A 6000-nucleotide genomic window follows, 5' to 3' on the forward strand; every position below is an offset into this window, starting at 1 on the left:
CCCTTTAGAATCGGAACACTCTCATAATCGTGAAAACAACAGATAACAGTTTCACTCAGCTAATCTTGCATGCTTAGTTTCTTCAGAGTTACACAGAAAGAATAGACGGGTGTTTCAATAAAAGGATTTATTGAACAGTCTTGTTTCTCGTGTAAGAGATATGAGCTGTTAAAATCACAAGACAGTATGCGAGATAGATTATGTACAGCGTAAGTAGTAGAAAGAAATAATACTGCGCTAGCATTATCTTTTATCTATGACACATATATTCATATACATAAATAACATAAGCTAAAAATGCGAGTACTCATAAGATGCTTTGCTAACTAGTTCTACCCCAGTGTACCTAACCTAAGTGTAGTACAAGGTAAGAAGTAGGTGATGTATTCTATAGTATGGTAGTCTATAGGATGGTATGCTAAGTTTTAGTATGCCAAGAGTCCCTCTAGGTTCTAGTCACCTCCATACCTTGAGAATGAGAGAGGTGGGAATCTCTTTCCGGGTCTCGAACTCTAACACCCACGAAGGGAGTCAGAACACTGGAAGCTGGATTCTCTGCGAGCAGGGATGACAGCGTCTCTTGTCAATGCGTCAGGCCGGGACACGGGCTCCTCTAAATTGAGGTCTCCTCCTTCTTGTTTGGGCAAGGGAAGTTATATATATATACCCAGTAGGTGCCTTGGAATGTTAGCATTGACGTAAAGTTGGGCAGAGGAAGACGTCAGGAATGAACCCTTAAGGAATAGCGGTTCATGCATAATAAATGAGTTCTTGGAGAAATCAATAATCCTCTGCTAGGGGAACACCCAAGAGCTTAAGGGTATGGTTTCTAGGAACTCGTTGTGACGTTGGGGTGGACGGATGTAGGTGACCATGCCTGTTTTTGGATAGCATGGCTAATGCCTAAATAAGGACTGGGATCTTTTGCCTATATAAGGGCAATGCGAATTGTGCCTATATAAGGACATGTATCATGAAAACCTATATACGGACACCTAAAGCGGAATACAACACCACCAGCAGTGACGCACCCAAACAGCATGTTCCTGCCAAGGTATATAAATTGTACAGCATACAAGGCACGTGTGAACATTGTGAACCGAAACCCCGCTCCGGCTAACTGCCAAAAATCACTTGGTTTCCCCTGCCTGGCTTTATTTAACTGTCAAACCAGGCTGACACTCGCCTAGGTCCCTCCCTTGTAACAAGCAATGCTTACATCCGGGCACTGACATTTCGTGTACCGAGGGCTCTCAAAGGGAACTGAGCCATTGGTGATAAATGTACGACCTTGTCATGTGAGGCAGGACGCTTTCGTGCCCAGACGTGGGTCCCTTGCTAACTTTGCCACTGGATTCAAGATAGCCTGGCTGATGAGGGTTATGAACCCGAAACCGGTCCCAGGATGCTTGTTTCCGGTCCAGGGAAGACATGGCTTGGCAGTTCGGGCTGGACTATTCGCATGAGGCACAGGGTCATACGGATTTGCATATGGTCATGTCTGAACTGGGGTGGTGGAGTGAGCTAAAGAATGATGATGGATTAAACCCAGATCAGTTGACTGGGGGTGAGCGTTTGATTAGCTCAAACGCTCCGTCCATCATTCCCTTTGGTATCCCTAAAACATGTCAACAAACTTTTAAACATTAACAATACGACCGTCGATAATGCAGCAGGTGTGTTGTCTTTAGGCACAAAGTGAGCTGGGTAAGAGAGGGTGACAGCACTTTCCCAGCTTGTGCCGCCATTTATTTCCCAGGGCATATGCACTGGAACCATCATGAGGTCCACACAGCGTGACAGCAGTAGCCCACCACAAAAAGATGGACAAGTCAAATAAGGAAAGAAAGGAATACATACTGTCTCGAGGTGATTACTTCAGCAAGCAGCAACTATGGTACAGGGAAAAAAACACCTACCTCTGAAGTGTGTGCTTCACCACGGTTTGCCCTCCAAGTGTTATGCCAAAGGCTAAGTTGGTGGTCAGCCACCGAACACCAAGCTACTTGCCCCTTCACAACGATGGAGTCTGAATCACTGGAGCTAGAACGAAGGCCAGCGACTTGCGCGGTGCGGTGTCTGTACCTTGTTCAGGCTTGTTGAAGCAGAGAACTTTGGATGCGATCCCTTCTTGCACCTGTCCAGCTGTAACAACGAACAACGGTCAGAGCTATATCAGCAAGCAATGCCCAACACTGGCAGACAAATCCCACCAAGAAAAATACATTTCCTTTATAGCAGCAGCTCAGCCAGAACATTCTTTTAAAATCTTCTACCTTGTAAGCATGCAAGGTCACACAACTAATTCTCCGTCTCTGTTTTTCATGTGTCATACAGAAACAGTATCACATTGCAGGGATAAATAACACATACAGAAATAGATGCAGTCAACGCTTTCACAAACGCCATGTGTTTTTCAAGAAGTGAAAGCGAATCTGAGGGGAGACAAATCCACTGCCGGGCGGGCACTGCAGAACAAAACCTGTAGCTAAACCTAACAAAACAACTTCCTCTCGACTACACGGAGGAGTTCTGTGCACCCAAGGTCAGATTTGCACTTTTGTGCTTTTGGTCGCTAATTAATTTTAAAGGGATATTTGCAAGCATGTGCACATTCCACATGTTATGGCCTTATATTTCATGTCCACTTGGGTAAACGTCTGTGGGGAGACGGGGTTTAAATGCAAAAATGACACCCATCTGCTCCTATGGTCCATTTTATTTTTTAAAGTGTAATCACCTTTATTAAAGTCAAATATTCATGATAATAAAAAATAGATCTAACAAGAAAAATATAAGACAAATAAAATATGCATATTTACAAACATGAAATACAGAAAAGCTGTTTATACTTTTATATAATCTAAAGGAAATAGGGAAAGGTACAAAAAGGAGGGAACGGAGCAATGCCAATATACAATTGAAGATTGAAAAGTAGCATGTATTGAAATATGAAAAAATACATAATAAATGGGAAAAATACAACTAGTAACGTAATACATATACGGTATATTGCAAAAAGCAGAGAAAATTAAAATTTACGGAGGTTTAAAATTTTCAGAACGAGTAAGAGTTGCATGTTTATTAGCAAGAAAACTCAAATAATTAGTAAGTGACATCCAATATAAGTTCCTATTGACATGCGTCTACACAAAGAAGAAAAAGAAACGTCTAACCTATGATAATGACAAACATTATTCTACCATGATATGCTCTATTTTCTAAAAGAGGTTCTAGATTGAACTTGAAGATATGAATCAGGCAACAATTTAAGGCAGAAGAGGGTATGGACCCGAGCATAACTTGAGCAGGGGTTTTTCCAGGGCTCATCCTTGAGCCTATTGGAGAGAGCCATGATTCATTGAAGTGTGTGCAGTCATTATTGCCCTGTACAGGGACCAGACATTCATACATTTTACTAGAAAGGAACACTGCTTTATTTAAAAAACAAAAAAAACAATTTAGACTACTACCCAGTCAAACTAGTAGTGTCACCAGTAGTACTCAAGCCCTCTCCTAGATCCTGCCACACCATGACGCATAAATAGCAGCTGGCTCATCTGCAAAAGGCTGATTTGAGCCATGGTAGGCCAGCCTAGCACAATTTTTCCAGTGCGCCTCCCGCTCACCATTCAGCAATATGGGACGGGCAGGCATCTGTGGAAAAGGCTTATCCAGAGTTACAAGTATGAGTTGTTAAGTTGACTCACGCAGGTCAGGCAAGTTTTTGATCCAGCCGTGTTTTTTAATTTAATTCTGGTACTTATAGTTTGTTTTGTATTATATATTCTGGATCACAAAAAATACCAGAATACAAAATAAAGAGTGATCTCGACAAAATTGCTCACATCACACTTGGAACAACTCTCTCGCTTAAAGACAGTAAAGTGGTCTTCAGCCACAATTGAATTACTGGTGCAAAGAGCCGAATACCACCTACAAAACACCTGGAGCAACAGATATTCTGAAAGGGAAAACTGGGAAGCATTAACAGACTATTTTCCCAACCAACATGTCTTAAGAGTCAACCCAAAAGGGCCCTTTCTGCAGATCACCCATTGAAAGGACGAAAATAGCTCAAGAGAGGGGCAATGAAACTATCGAAATAGGAAGTCAATAAGGCCTTGCGAGTAGTCCGTCACTCTCCACCCAATGAAATCCTGATAGCGGAACTGAGGCACACAAAACAGGAGATAAAATGGGCATCCTGGAGTACAAAGAGGCGAAACACAGAGGCCTTTGGGACCAAATTAATCGGGGACATCAACCAACATAACTCCAACACATTCTAGTGAACAGTGAATTCCTTAAGAAATCCCTTACAGCCTCGCCTGGAATCCAGCCTCTCTGAGGAAGCCTGGGCCACTTTCCAGAATGCCCATTTCAACTTATACCCCAACACAGCGGTAACATCAGAAGTTGAAGGGGATGCTTCGTCTGAGGGAAATGGCAAGCCAAGCGAACAGCACAAAAAGATGCAGATAGTGAGCCAATCATTGACGTAAACGCCATACATTCAGGGAAACAGGCAGACGCTTCGAGGGCGAGCGGACAAGTACTCTTGGTGAATGTTTGACTACAGAGTCCGTCCTCCCCTGGCCACCCTATGATGTCTGTTGAGAAAACAAGTTATTTCTGATCATGCAGGGAAAAGGTCCTACAAATATGGTCTATATGGTTAAGTGCATGCTAATTATAATTTAATTGCACAGCAAATAGCTAAAAAATTGCCCAAAAAAGGGTGACTACGAGGTCCTGAGGAAAGCCGATTGACTCTTCACGGGCTACACAAAGGCTGAAACATGTCGACCTAACAGATGCCTGGGGACAATAATTCCTAAAAGCATCACACATTTTTTTTTAACCTAGCCCTAAATCTGCAACATAGGATTCAGGGGCTTTCTTAACTCACTCACTCACTCACTCAACCCTTCCTTCACTTACTTCTACCATCCAAAGAGCTCCGCTTACAAACGCGTTGAGCACACTTGTTTGCACTGAATAAATCACTCGTGGATCAAAGTGGTGAGCCTGATGAGTACAGGCCCCAGCTAGGCCCGCAAAATACAAGGGTTTGCTCTCCTGTAACGAAAACTAGAAGGAAGTTGGCACGGAAACTGCAAATACAAAGACAGAGTTTATTAACCCTTAAGGGTGGTCCTACAACCTACACAACACTCTTCAGTATTGTATAGAGTAGCACAAAGAACTTGCGTAGATGGTCCCTGTTAGACCTGTCAGCCCTTTGGCAGTTTCCTCCTCATTTTTATTATTTTTGTCCCTTTTCCCCTTCTCATTTTTTCTGTCTACCAAACTTTTTGGGGTTCTGATGTAGAGGCTCTGGGCGCTTCACCCTCACTTCCTGAGGGAGAGGCGCAAGGTGCTCCACTGAGGTAAATAGGGGAGATTCGCAAAATGGTGGCTCCAACTGTCACCTCAGCACCTGGGCCATGACTGCCATGAGAGGTTCCGGAACCTTCTGGGCCCTTCTGGCAAGTCAGGCCCAAGGTGATAAATAGAGGTGGCAGGAGGGCAGCCATTTTAAGATTGGTGGGGACTGCGGAAGGTTCAGGAGTAAGGCGCCTGTGTGAGGAGGTGGTTGTACTTAGAGGGGAACAGACAGGTCCCAGGGTCTGCTCAGAGTCCTAAACCTAGTAACGTCACCCCTCACCCTGTGACCGGTCCCTGAGTGCCGCCCGTGACTTTTGAGGTCCTTGTACCTGAGGAAGTCTCCAGGTAGTTTGAACCCCTGACCCCCTGGACCTTGGAGTGGGCCAGCGCCTGGGCCAACCTCTCCCCAAATCTGTTGTCATCTGGGAGTTTTGGACTGATCCAGTGTGTCACCCTCTCTGACGAAGAAGAGAGGTGGTTGTGCCCCAGCCCCGGGAGTCTGATTGCCTCAGTCCCTGTGTGGAAGCCGGCGTCTTGTGATTCACCCTGCCCCTCCACGAGACCCATTTTCGGAGCCCTGGCTGTTTCTACTTCTTTTCCCCCCACCTG

General features: G+C 44.4%; 1 protein-coding gene across 1 annotated transcript in view; it reads right to left on the reverse strand.

Moving 5' to 3' along the window:
- LOC146866921 (sulfotransferase 1 family member D1-like) overlaps positions 1–2145 on the reverse strand; it is a 131564-nt gene extending 129419 nt beyond the window's left edge. Inside the window, exon 1 of the mRNA XM_085614678.1 lies at positions 1920–2145. The gene's annotated coding sequence lies outside the window, so the exon portion shown is untranslated. The remainder of the gene's footprint in view (positions 1–1919) is intronic.
- Between the last annotated feature and the right edge of the window lie 3855 nt (positions 2146–6000).

The sequence above is a fragment of the Triturus cristatus genome, chromosome 1_2, assembly GCF_964204655.1.
Source record: "Triturus cristatus chromosome 1_2, aTriCri1.1, whole genome shotgun sequence".
Taxonomy (NCBI): domain Eukaryota; kingdom Metazoa; phylum Chordata; class Amphibia; order Caudata; family Salamandridae; genus Triturus; species Triturus cristatus.